The sequence below is a fragment of the Ambystoma mexicanum genome, chromosome 12 (assembly GCF_040938575.1).
Source record: "Ambystoma mexicanum isolate Mex_15411 chromosome 12, UKY_AmexF1_1, whole genome shotgun sequence".
Lineage (NCBI taxonomy): Eukaryota > Metazoa > Chordata > Amphibia > Caudata > Ambystomatidae > Ambystoma > Ambystoma mexicanum.
This window is the reverse complement of record NC_090936.1, coordinates 745,420,603-745,434,960: the sequence shown is the minus strand read 5'-3', so window position 1 is coordinate 745,434,960 and position 14,358 is coordinate 745,420,603. Positions and strand designations below refer to the sequence as shown.

General features: G+C 45.8%; 1 protein-coding gene across 3 annotated transcripts in view; it reads left to right on the top strand.

The window, feature by feature from the left end:
• Nucleotides 1-14,358, top strand: part of BRD1 (bromodomain containing 1) — a 1,051,203-nt gene that overhangs the window by 245,080 nt on the left and 791,765 nt on the right. The window lies entirely within an intron of this gene.

The following is a 14,358-nucleotide window of genomic DNA, read 5'->3' as shown; positions in this document are numbered from 1 at the left end:
GGCGGGCAGAAAAGCACACTGAGTGAGTTGGTGATGCTGGAATGTGCCCGAAGCCAGAGGAAGACCAGAAGAGCTGCAGAGACCCTGGGAGACCTGGAGGAGGAGAACCCCACATTGGCCCTGTGAGTTCAGAGGAGACTGCACTTGGCAGAGGGAGTTGTACCTCCAGAAGGCAAGTCAAGGGGTAGCTGTGGTTGCCTGGCAGTACCAACAGTAGGACTCCTCCCCGGGGCCAGTCAAGCAAGCCCAGGTCTCTGAGGGTCAGCAGGAGAGCCCCTGACTCCAGCACAATATCCCCTTTTAGCTGATGCAGCTCCCAATGCCAAATGCCTTTTTGGGGAGCTGAGAAGTGGGAGCAAAATGCAGACAGTGCATTCTGGGACTGGAAGTCCCTAAACCTTTCTTTTCAAAACTAAGCGGTGTGAGAGGAGACTGGAGCCCGGCAGAGGGAAGCCTTCTTAGTGAACCTTGGAGGTGTCTGTGCCCTGCAGAGGGAGACCCCTTGTGAACTTTTGGAGAAGGGACCGAGCCCGGCAGAGAGTCCCTTTGTGAACTTTTGTGAAAGAACCTGGCACCAGAGCTAGAGTGGTCTGGCGCCAAATGGGCGCTCATTTGAAGGTCTCTGGCTGGTGCTGCCTCTCCCGAACCAGGTGAAACTTGAAGTCCCAAGAGTCCTTAGGGGAGGCAGACGTGAACCTGTCTGAGGGAAGCATGTAAACTGGGGTGAACCCTAAAACACTGTGGGGCATTGTGGTGATTGAACTGTGCAAAGCCTGACTGGGGGCTGAGACCTGGACTTAGGAAAATGGAGTAACCTAAGGGGTCTGAAAGCTCTTTTTGTTGAAATAGTGAACTGTGGCAAAGGTGAACCTGACGGAGGGATGCCAACAAGAAAGCTGGGGGAAGGAAAACCCTGCTTTCTGATGAGATTATTACTAGAAGGAACCGTTTGTTTTTTGTTTGGTTTGTGTTTGTTTTGACCTTTCAGGCCTTCCGAGGCAAGAGACTTTGTATAAGAAGAGACTTGGGCACAGAAAGCCTGGATATTGTTGAAAAAGGAACTGTAAACTCATACAGGAAAAGTCCAGTAGTGTGCTGTGCTCGAGAGTCTCGCTTTGTCCTGTGCTAGAAAACGTGGGGAAAGGAGAGCCCAGCCATAACATCCTGTCTTATCATTTTGTGAACACTTCATTCTTTTCTTGTGAATATTATCCCACACTCTCTCTTTTTTTAAATGTATTTTTTTTTTGTAGCATGGCGGTAAGGATTGGCAATGGTTTTCTTAGTATAGGCCTTTTTATTTGACTGCACTCCACTAGGACTGTATTCTTACTATTTGATGGTTATTGCTTGCTCCCATCTTAGATTTAGGTTTAGATTAGGTGTTTATCCCACCCATTTTTACATTTTAATAAAGACCCTTCAATTGTGATCACTTGTGTCTGATTTACTGTTGCCACCATGTTTTCCTTACAGCCTCAAATTAAACTCCAAGGAAAGTACTTTAAGAACATATGAAAAGGTTAATGTATAGCACTTTTTTAAATTTTGAAAATTCTCAGTCAATAAAAACAAAAAACTAGCCTAATCATTTCAGTTAACAAAAACTAGTGGCCCAGATATGTGATGTCATCACTGACATTTGTGATGTCCTCTTTCATGTCCTGGGTGTTAGCCTTAGGAGTGCACGGTGGTGGCGCTAGTTATGGTTGCTTAGCTTACCATAACTGGTGAATTTCTTAACTTTTTTTCAGTTAATGTGTATATATAGATAAATTATTGCCAAAGCCAGAAGAGGACGATAACAAAGCAAGTTTAGAAGAACCAACGTTGCTAAAGCCAAGAGAGGCTTAAGAAACGAGTCGATTGTAAACCCTATTGCCAGAGTGAGAAAGAAGCAATAGTTGGAACTGACTTAAATAAGCATTGTTTAAACCGAAGAATAATCAGCACTTGGTTAATATTGGAGTGGGAAAACAAGAGTGGCAGTAGAGCTGCCTTCCAGATAGAAAGCATTCAGGAAGAGAGGAGCATAACCTGCATTGCATGTGGCAATCACAAGTGTGGAACAAAAAGCACCAGTGTGTTTCATGTCTTCCCAGAAGTAGTAGTCAAAACTGATGTTGTGGAAAGTAAAAATACTTTTCGAAGGGATTGTGTCCTCCGACTTATTCCTTATCTATGATAATTGTATCTCCAGCCTGCTGGCCTCGGAAAACTTTTTTTCCCAGTAGAGGGCGCTGCACGTCGACGTCCGTTGAGTAGGTGTTCCTCGACAGCCACTGTATCAACGCCGACGTCATCATGGTCATAAATAGACACGCGCAGCGTCCGTTGCTCAGTTCCGTTTTTCCGCGCTTCGTGTGCCTCGGAATATCGTTGCTCAGTTCTTCAGTCGAAATATACTTCATTATTCCTCGAGAATACTGACTCGTACTCAATGGCTTCCTCCTCCGAACCGACGACTCCTCGGTCCGGCTTCAAAAAATGTCGAGACTGTGGGAAGAAAATGTCGTTGACGGATCTTCACAGGATCTGTTGTGGTGTCTGGGAGTCGAGCACCAGTGTTCGGAATGTGAGGAATGCTTGTCCATGCGAAAGCCTTGAAGGAGCGTAAGGGGAAGCCCGAGAGAGGTAGGTCAGTTAAAACTTCCTCGAAGGTTTCCAAGGTAGAGTCGAGACATTCGTCTCCTCACCGTCGAAAACACTCTCGTTCTAGGTCTCGAAGTGGCTCCCACCACTCGTCGACATCTAGACACTCGAAAAAGAGACGTAGAAGATCCCCTTCATCGTCTTCTAATTCCCCTGAAAAAGTACCTTGCCCCACAAAACACAGTTAGGCTGAGTGGGAGGAATTCAGAAAAAAGATGCTAAGCGTCTTCGAGAAAGCGGCCTCAACCCCCTCGAAGACAGCTGAGGGTGATACCCCGGGTGAAAAGCCCAAAAAATCTAAATGCCGCGAGTCGAAGCACCCGACGAAAGAGTCTACCCGAAAGCGCCACGGGCAATTGGGAAACAAAGCATCTTCAAAGCCATCGTCGAAAGTCCCCTCGAAGCATAGATCGACGCCGTTATCGAAGGGTTCTTCGACGCATCCGTCGATCGAGTCGACGCCGGTGTCGACGCCTCTGACACAACGTCGAGAATGTCGTCGACATCCTCGAGCAGGATTGTGATCCTCTTGAGTTCTTCGAGGCCTCTTCCAGTTTTCTCGACGCCTTTGTTGGTGCCTTCGAGGATTTTTACATCGGCGTCAACAACATCGACCTTTTCAAGGCCACTTATGATGGCTCCCTCTGCTTTAGAGATGGGTTTTATACCATTTCACAGGCCAGAGCATTCCCCCCCCCTTAACTTCAATTTATGAAGAAAGGGAAGATTCTGATCAAGAAAGGCCTTTTGGGCTGCAGAGGACCACATCACCTGAACCAGAGACTTTTGCCTCTGAGGAAAGAATGTTGAAAGACCTTCAGGATGTATTACAGGAAGCAAGTGGCCTAGACACTTCCCCAGAAGTGGAATTAGTCAAACCAGACCCAGGGGAACATGCTGAAACCCTTTATAGAACCCTAATGTCAAGAATTATGGAGTTCATGGGTTGGTCTGCGCCTTCACCTGTTTTTCAACAGGATGACCTCACAGATCTTCTGGATAAAGGTCCACAGGAGGATCCTGTGGTTCCCTTTCATTCTGCTTTACAAAGAAAGATTTTAACTAACTGGGAAACTCCCGAAGTTGTCAACAAAATATAGGGTATCTGCTGCTGACCCTGAATACCTATCGAAGCACCCTACTCCAGAGAGTCTGGTGGTCCAAGCAGCAACTTGATCAGGCAGTACATCTGCATACCCCACTGCTCCACAGGACAGGGATGACAAAAAATATGATGCGATGGCTAAGAAAGTCTTTTCTGCTTGTAGCATGGCATTGAAATCTATTAATGCTACTTGTACGCTCGCTAGGTTCAGCCACACTCTTTGGGAGTGTGCTTCTTCAGCGGCTGACTGCCTCCAGGAAGGAGAGGAAAGGGACGCATTTTTAAATATCATCAGAGATGGTAAAGATGCAATGTGCGAGTCCCTTCAAACTGGCATTGATTCTGCTGACAGTATCAGCAGGGCCATGGCTGCAAGTACCACAATTCGCAGGCATGCGTGGTTACGAAAGTCTGGCTTTGCTTCAGATGTACAGGCCAGACTTTTGAATATGCCCTTTGGACGGCTCTTCCCTTTTTCGGTAAAAAGGCGGATGGCAGTCTGGAAAAACTGCAAACATCCAAAGCAGCAGCAAAATCATTAGGAGCTGCAATCCGTCAGACTACCTTTCGTCCCTCAGGATCCTCTTGGAGCGGAAGGTCCTTTCGCTATTATTCCACATACGGAAGAGGCAGAGGATGGCCGGCTCAAAGAGGCCAAGGAAAATTAACCTGTGGTGGACGGGGTAGAGGAAAGAAAGCCGCATCAGCAGCAGCAGGAGCCGCTTTACCTTCGGCATCTGCATCAGCTGCTCCCAAACCGCTCTGAGATCTCCCCTCACAAAACACCTGTAGGGGGCAGGTTAACTCGCCATCTGACGGAATGGCAGGCTATTACGTCAGATGCTTGGGCTCTGGAGACAGTGGCCCAAGGTTACTGCCTGCCTTTCCTACGCACCCCTCAGAGCCATCCACCGGGGAACAACTCTTTGAAGTTTCCAGATCCGCTCCTCCTGCAGGACATTCTAGACCTGCTAGAGAAAGGTGCCATAGAACCAGTACCTGTAGCGGAAAGGAACAAGGGTTGGTACTCCCCCCTACTTCATGGTACCGAAAAAGGACGGAGGGCTGAGACCCATCTTGGTCTTACGAGAATTGAACAAGTTCCTCAGGAAGGACAAGCTCAAGATGGTAACTCTTTCTCAGATCCTTCAGGTCCTCCAGCTTCAGGACTGGCTGGTATCTCTGGACCTTCAGGATGCTTATTTCATGTGCCAATTCATCTCAAGCACAGGAAATACCTGAGGTTCGCAATTGGCAACTCTCATTATCAATTTCGAGTTCTGCCATTTGGACCTCCGCCCCGAGGGTCTTTACCAAGCTAATGTCGGTTGTGGCTGCAAGTCTAAGGAGGGAAGGAATTCACGTCTACCCCTACCTGGACGACTGGTTGATCAGAGCGGTATCTTCGGAACAAGTTCAGATCCAACTAGATTATGTCTGCCACTTCCTTCACAAGCTGGGCTTCTCCCTCAATTTAAAGAAGTCACAGATGATACCATCACAGAGACTCCAGTTCATTGGAGCAGTCCTGGACACTTCCCTGGGGAAAGCCTCGCCACCAGAGGTGAGGGCTCAAGATATTCTGCAGATGGTCACCAGATTTCAAAATGCCCAACGTCTCCCAGCCTACGACTTTTTGAGGTTGCTAGGCCTCTTGGCATCCTGCATATTCCTTGTGCCAGAGGCTAGCCTGAGGATGAGATCTCTTCAGTGGGCACTAAGAACTCAGTGGTCACAGTTCTCAGGAAGAATGACAGATCTCCTTCAGATCCCGGTCAGAGTGGCTCGAGACCTTCAGTGGTGGGCCTGTCGGGGAAACATTTTGAAAGGAGAACTGTTTTGGCAACATGGCTGGAGATAACCGTAGTCACGGATGCCTCACTCAAGGGGTGGGGAGCCCATGCCAAGACTTGACTATCAGCGGTCGTTGGTCTCCATCGGAGTCCAGACTACATATCAACCTGTTGGAGCTGAGAGCCGTCAGACTGGCACTGAAGGCTTTTCTGCCGTCTGTACGGAGGAGAAATGTCCTGATAATGTCCTGATAATGACGGACAATATGGTGGCCATGCACTACCTCAACAAAAGAGGAGGCGTAGGATCACTACCACTGTGCAGAGAGGCGATGCAGCTCTGGTTTTGGGCAATTCAGGAAGGAATCTCTCTATCTGCAATTCACTTAGCCGGAGAGAAGAACTTGACAGCGGACGCTCTGAGCAGGCAGAACACAGTCTCCCACGAGTGGGAGATAGCTCACGAAGTCCTTCAAGAGATCTTTGCCCTTTGGGGAACCCCTCAAGTGGATCTGTTCGCCACCAGTATCAACAGGAAGTGCGACCGGTTTTGCTCAAGGGAATTTCCCCTGAGAGGAGCTCTAGGAGACGCGTTTGTAGTGGACTGGGAGTTCCCACTTCTGTATGCTTTTCCTCCGGTCCCTGTCATTCCTCAAATGATCAGGAGGTTGAGAAGGTTTCGGAAGACCATGATCCTAATTGCCCCGGATTGGGCCAGGAGAACGTGGTACCCGGACCTTCTGGACATGTCCATCTGCCCTATAATTCGTCTTCCATACAGAGAAGATCTTCTCTCGCAGAAGGGAGGTCAGGTTCTCCATCCAGCCATCAAGACCCTCAACCTTCACACTTGATTTCTGAAAGGTTGAGGTACAAGGATTGGGACCTTCCAGATGACGTCATGGAAGTGTTGCTTTCGGCAAGAAGGCCAGCAACTAAGACTCTATACCTCTGCCGTTGGAATAAATTTTGCAGCTGGTGCAGAGAAAAGAATATCGAACCCTTTTCATGTGGTATACCTGCGGTGTTATCCTTTTTACTTTACTTGGCAAATTCAGGCCTTCAAGTTGGCACTATTAAGGGCTATCTCGCAGCGCTGTCAATCTTCAAGCGCACTGCAGAGGAGCCATCATATTTCAAAATTCCATTAGTAATACAATACATGAAAGGATTAACTAATGTTTATCCTCCAAGACCATTCCAAGTTCCCTTATGGGACTTACATTTAGTTCTAAACTTCCTAAAAGGTGCTCCATTTGAACCACTCCACTCTTGTTCATTAAAGTTTCTCACCCTCAAAACTGTCTTATTAATAGCATTAACATTTGCTAAAAGGGTTAGCGAGTCACAAGCCTTATCTTGTAAACCTCCTCATACAATTTTTCATAAGGACAAAGTTGTTCTACAGGTGAAGCCTAACTTCCTCCCAAAGGTAGTTTCTGAATTTCACATCACTCAGAAGATTACTTTACCTTCATTCTATCCTCCTCCCCATCCGGGGAAAGAGGAAGAGAGACTACACAGGCTGGACCGTAAGCGAGCCTTGAGTTTTTATATCAGCAGACTTGCTAAGATTAGGCAAGCAGACCAACTCTTAGTAGGTTATGCAGGACAAAAGTTGGGATTGCCAATAACGAAACAAACCATTTCCAGATGGATTATTTTGGCCATTCTGGAATGTTATAAATTGGCAGGGAAAGAGCCCCCTCAAAATCTAAGGGCTCATTCGGCCAGGGGTATCGCAGCCTCTTCAGCTCTCCAAAGAGGGGTACCAATTAGAGACATATGTGCGGCTGCCACATGGTCGTCCGCACATACCTTTACCAAATTCTATAGCCTGGATTCCTCCTCGTCAAGAGACTACATTTGGCAAAGCTGTGTTACACTCTGTCCATTATTAAAGGGTAATATGGCATCTCTTACTCCCGCCTCCAATCACATACCACTGCTATGGGACCCTATCAAAGATAAGGAATACGTCGTAGGACACAATCCCTTCGAAGAACAAGTTACTTCTTACCTGGTAACGTTCTTTCGATGGGATGTTTCTCCGACGTATTCCTTATCGCCCCTCCCATCCATCCCCGCAGTAACATTTCCCTTGTGGTTGCAGCCTACGCTCCTTCAAGGGTAATAACCAATTCATGCAAAGACTATCTTACTCTACAAAACGGAACTGAGCAACGGACGCTGTGCGTGGCTATTTATAGACATGATGACGTCGGTGTCGATACGGTGGCTGTCGAGGAACACCTACTCGACGGACGTTGACGTGCAGCGCCCTCTACTGGGAAAAAGTTTTCTGAGGCCAGCAAGCTGGAGATACAATTATCATAGATATGGAATACGTCGGAGGAACATCCCATCGAAAGAACGTTACCAGGTAAGAAGTAACTTGGTCTTCTAAGTTGTTTGAAGTAAACCTTACCACAGAAGTACTTGTAGTAGTGTTAGTAGTTTTTCATTGGTTCTGACTGGTGAGTATACTAGGGCAAGGACCTTGTATTGGTAGACCTGGCAGGTGAGTAGACCAGGTAGATGTCATTGAAGAACTGTGTTGTGGTTAAAGACTGTGAGGAAGTGGCAAGACCACTAAAGTATATGGTGAAATGTTGGTGGAAGTATCCTGACAAATCATTAATGATAATGCAAGTATTTTGTGAACTGTTGTGGAACAATCTTGATAAAAAGCATTTCTGTTGATGCAGACAAACTGTAGGATTATTATTATTTTCAAAGAAGTAGTGTTGAACTCTCTGCTTTAAGTGGAGTGATAGACTTGTTGCATATTTTTAACTGTTGTGCAAAGTCCCAATGAGAGACTGTTTGGAGCAAGAAGAACTTTATCATTAGAACTTTTTTACAAGACGGAACTTTCCTATTTTGAACTGTTGATTGAAAATTGGGTTTGAATCTGGGGAAGGGGATCTCATCCAGTTTACAAGGAGAAACGGTTCTCAGGTTTATATGGAACAGAACTGTTACTTAAATTGCCATTCATTACCTTGTTAAGTTTTTGTATGTATAAGTGTGAGGGGCAGATTCTTTTTGTTAGTGTTTCCTTTAGTTTATTTTGATAGGCAGGGAAATCCTCGTTGTAGTAGGGAAAGTGAGGCATTTGTCAAATCCTGTTTCGAGTTAATAAAATGGCATCTTATGAAAAACCTCTACCAAGTTGTCTGCCTCACATTTCTGACCCCTCACATATGCCAGTTTCTCCTGGTTCTACACATAACCGTGGAGCAGAACACCTGTTTTTTTGCTCTATCTCCCCTAACCAACTCACCCCACTTTCCCTTTCCGAGCAACTAGAGTGGATACCATACAAATGGCAGCAGTGCACTGTATAAATCAACATAAGATAACATGTTTTTTTTTTTTAAGGTAATAGTTTGCTTTCATGTGATAAAATCCTTCTCTACATTCAATTTTCCTTATGTGGGATTCTTACAGCCGCGTGAAAGGAGATCTTGCACACCGAGAAGCCTTTTTTATTTTGTATTGCATAGGAATGTACACTATCAGCTAGGCCTGAATGGTAATATTCACTTAATCTCTCAGCTGAGATTGTATTTATGAAAACCAGTCTTTATTAAATCAGAGTTCATTAATCATTCTTCTCAGCTGCTACTCACTGACTCCCGAAACATGTCTGTGGATGTTTGTGGTCTCGTGCATAAGGGATGTGACTTAGCAGTTCGGGCTGAACTGACCCTTTTTGGATGGGACCAAGCCTAATTTGCATATGGTCTTTCCCATTTCTGTAATGTCTTGCAGGCTAAATAAGAGGGTTTGGAGGGTTGCCCACAGCTGTGCCCGAGATTAATTCTAAACCTTCCACACATCCCCTTTTGTTAATGTTCAGTGAGCCAACAATATTTACGTTAAAATTAAGTGCAGCACCTTTGTTCCAATAAACAAAAGGGCATGTAAGACTCCATGGAAAATATTAAATCTCTAAATTCTGTTTTATTATCTATGTCCTCCAAGGTAATTGACCTGACCTTGACTCTCCAACATTCCCTCTGTCCACATCCTACTTGATCTCTCCTCTGCCTTCGACACGGTCAACCATACCACCCTGCTCAACCATCTGTGACAACCTGGGTATCACTGATCAGGCTCAGGACTGGCTGACCTCTTTCCTCTCTGATCGACCCTCCAGGGTACAGCTTGGTTCCTTCCTTTCATCGGTCTCCCTATCTACCTGTGGTGTTCCCCAGGGGTCTAACCTCTCACCCTGGCTTTTCAACCAATACCTGGCAGCTCTCGCCTACTGCATTTCCATTTTCTGCTCAAACATCCAGTGCTATGTTGATGACACTTAACTCATTTTCAGGCTGTCCTTGGCCACCTCCTCTCCCTCCCTGATTTCTGATTGCCTAATTGCCATTCAAAATTGGTGTACTGCCAACGATCTTTGTCTAAATGCCAACACACTGAAATCCTTCTCATTGGTACACCTTCACCATCGTTTCCCCTCACTCTCTGGCCGGCCTCCCTTGGCCCTCCTCCAACCCCCACCTGCGAAGCCAAGAACCTCGGGGACATCTTTGACTCCACACTTTCCATCTCCGTACACATTTCTGACGTCTCTAAAAAGTCAAACTTCCTACTTCACCTCCTCAGAGGTATTCTGCCTTTCCTCGTCTACCCCCAGAAGCTCACTGTCTCTCAAGCTCTGGTTCTCTCCAGGTCGAACTACTGTAACGGCCTCTTTCTAAATCTACCTGCCTCCACTCTCCGCCCTCTACAACTAATCCAGAACAGGACTGCGAGGCTTGTCCTTGGCCTCAAGCCCCGGGATTGTATCGCTCCAGCTCTGAAATACCTTCATTTTCTCCCAGTGGATGGAAGGATTACATTTAAAACCCTCTGCATTGTCCACAGGGCTTTCTGAGGCCTGGGTCCAAAATAACTTCAACTATCCCTCCGCAAATGCATCCCCTTTCGAGCCCTTCGCTCCTCTACCTCTAACTCCTTCAGGGTCAGTTGTTTTTCAAAGAAACGAGCTGGGGGCAGAACTGTCTTCGGTTGGGGCTTCCCTTTGGAACAGCCTACCGGCCACCTTGAAACTTGAGGAGAACCATCTCCGGTTCCGGAAGCACCTCAAGACCTTCCTCTTCGCCTTTGCCCCTCTTCTCCCCTGCTGACCTGTTTTCTCTCTGGGCACTGTGCACCTGGACACCCTCTGTCCATCGGGCCCAGGCACCTGCTCATACTGCCTCCCTCCTGTACTGCCTCCGGGCCTCCCATTGCACTGGGTTATGTATCTGTACCCATACAGTCCCCCACTCTTCTTCTGCACTTATCAGATATACCCTATCTGACTAATCTTGCACTTGCCACTAGCTGGCTGCACTACCACCTTTTCATTGCCTGTATTTATTTATTAATTTAACTTATTCTTTATTCTTTTCTCGTCTCCCCCTTCCATGCACTTCCCCCCTTTTTCCCTTCTCCATGCACTTGCGCGTTCTTAATGTTACTGGGCCTAGTAAGATCCTTGTTTTAATTTTTTGTTCTCCCTTGTTCCCTTCCCTTTGCTTGGTCGTGCTCTGAAATACTTGTGTACGAGCGGAATATAAATAAAATATATTATACCAAGGGGGAACTTAAACTACATTATGTTGCTTGGAGCCACTGCCAAATATGCAATCATGTCCCTAAAAAAAATAAAAAAAAAATAAAAAATAAATAAATAAATAAATAATAAAATCAATGAAAAAAATCACGTGAAACAATCAAATGATCACTTATCTCCCATGCACTAAATTAAATGCTTCCATGATGTTCCGGTCTGATTCCTCTGCCCTCATTTTGCAGTTTGAAGGAAGCCAGTAGTACTTGTGAGCCCTGTCCAGGTTGATCAGAGAGGCCTTTTTTATGTTGTAAAATGTTCAAGAGCAGAAGTTTGCTTGTGTTGAGAGTGCAAATGTGTGTGTTTTTCTTTTCAGAAAGTCTGCCCTCCTTATCCAGCTCCGATTGAAAGAGTCCAATTCTCAATCAAAATGCAAGAGACCTTTTCTCTAGTGTGCAGAGACTTTCATATAATTTGTGTTCCATACACTTTCCTACACTCACTGTATTTCTCGTTTTACTAAAATGTAACCTGTGAGGCTATGTGTAAGCATCATTGGCTAGGTTCATGCACTGAGTGTTAGGGAGAATTCTCTGAAAAGGCTAATTTCCTAAACCTAGTGAGTCCCCCAGCAGCTTTGCTGGATTTTTGGGGTTTATTTTATTCTCCTGCTAAGAGTGAGACTCTTTTACTCCCACTCTTAGACATGATTTGAGGTGTTCCTTTGTCTTTCCACGTGTTTTATGGGCTATGGGGTCTTTTTACTCCATAGGGTCTCGTGTTTTTGATGTGGGTTACACAGCACCCTCTGTTCCATAACCCAGGGGTATCGTAGCGACCCCCAAACATAGACTCCATACCCTGGGATTGACTACTGTCTCCCAGGGCATGTAAAGTCACCATTGGCTTTACTAGTCCCAAATTATGAACAGAAACCAGTACAAAGCATCATATTGTGGACGTACTGGTCGGGGCAATTAGATTGCCCCGGGGTCTTTTGTTCGAGGGGGCAAGTCTCCGTCCCCCCTGATCGAGTTTTGGCTGGTGGCAGTGGATATTACTTTTTATATTCGACCGCAAATATATCTCTATGGGATTTTCCCATTGTTCGAGGCTACCAACTTTAATTTAATTCCTATAGCCTCGAACATACCGCCGGTTTATTTATTTAATATTAATTCACCAGTTGGTATTTTTTACCAGAACTCGATTCTAAAATGGCGTTTGTTTTCTCTTCTGTGACTCCAACCCAAGTCGAGCCCTTTGTTCCACTTTTTGGCGGGCTTCTCCACAGAAGCCTCCAAAAGTGGTGCCACTCTGTCTGGGTACCACAGGGGGTGTGGGAGGGGGTTTAGGCACCCTGGACTGAGTTGCCTTGGCAACTCAAGTCACACTCTTGTGTGATTGGCCCAAGTGGTGAGCCGGCCGGCTCACCACTTAGCATGTTTGATTGACAGCTAGGCTGAATGAATGGGGTTTGCTGCATAAAAGCAGGGCTTTGGGGACTGGAACGTCAGAAGTCGCCACAGGACCTAAGAATCCGAGGAGGGAGAAGCTGAGCCGACCTGCAATGACAACACCACCAGTGGAGCCCTGCTGAACCGTCTCACCACTTATCCCGACGACAGAGGAGATCTCCAGTCCGGAGAGTCTTCTTCCTGTGACTGGTGGGGATAACCAGTTTGCCTTCTTTTCACCTTCCTGGAGCATCTCGTGGCCGCCTTGCCCGTGCCAAGCACCCTGGCAACCGGAATACCATGGCTTACCACTACCGCGAAGAGAAGGGTAGTACCTTTTAACCAAAGAACTCTGCGGCTGGTTTCTTCCCTGGCAGTGCAAAGACCTTCATCTTTCCTCCACGGCGAGACGACCTCTTCCTCTGGACGACACTGAATTGCACCCGCTGCCAGGAACAACTGTCCCGCCTGGCTTCCCTTGTGACAGATCATTCAGGGTGACAGTAAAGCCTCGACTTTCTAACCTGGGCTGGCCTGGGACAAACTAGCTAACTTTTCCTGACTTTAATTTCATTCTTTGTGTGCAAACTATCTACAAGACTCTTTGGGCATAACCCCACTGTGTGAACCTGGACCCCTTCTGCTTGCTCTCTCCAAGAGTGGGCATGGCAATTGACTTCCTTGCTCTCCAGTAGAACTCTGCCTAGCCTGCCTTACTGTGGTTCTTTTAAAAGTATTGAAATTTGCGTGCTTCCATAACTCTGCCTGTTTCCCTCCCTTTTTAATAACTTATTAGAGTGCCATCTTATGTTAAGCGCTCACCTCTGCCTGAAAATAAGTGGTGTTTCTCATTAAGACTTGTCTAATAAGTAATTAGGGTTGTATATATAATAGTGACTGTGTGCTGAATTTACTTACCTCTTTGGTGCTAGTGTAAATTACAAGTGTCTTTAAATAGATAATTATATACTTTTACACCAAAGCTCTGGTCAGTGTTTGCTTGTGCTACTGTATCTCTTTACATATTGTGTATACTCTATATACTGTCTAACTCTTTTTGAGGGAAGTCTGACTGCTCCGCCACAGCTACCAAGTGAATCTGTGTGGTACAGACTGCTACCAAGTGGGTTTACTGCCAAACACCTGTAGTCCTAAATCTTTTGCAGTGGTCACCAATGGAACTGCACAGGTTTCTGCCTAACACTGAGTTGTACAGTATTTTAGAAAGCTACATCCTTTGAGTAGTTGATCTTCTCAGCCCAGCACGTGTTAATTCATTCCTGTATGTTAATAGCATCAATGCATTTTACATTATTTTACTATTTTAGAATATATTTACAGTGTCCATATCGCTAAACTAAACCGTACTCCTTTCATCTGTTGCCCTTTATCCTGACACTCAACTGTCAGTGAAATAGAACATTTGGGACTGACTTTTGACATCCAGGTGGATTCCCACAGACTTTGCAGTCATTCAGAATTTGATATTTAATCTTCATTTGGATTGAGGGATGGTGTCGGTACACTGAATACAGGGTTCGAAATTGAAGGGATCTGGGAGTTATATGATAACCTATGAGAACCTGAATAAGTTGGCACCAAACGCTATAAGCATCTTCTATTGGCTCCCCAGAGCAAATGATGCCAAACGCACACCTATGTGAATTTAACTCTTTGCATTTGGGACAATCCATAAATAAACATGTGGACACATCTATACAATATTTAAAGCATAATGGGTCCTAAATAAAGGCAAAACGATAGGTTTAA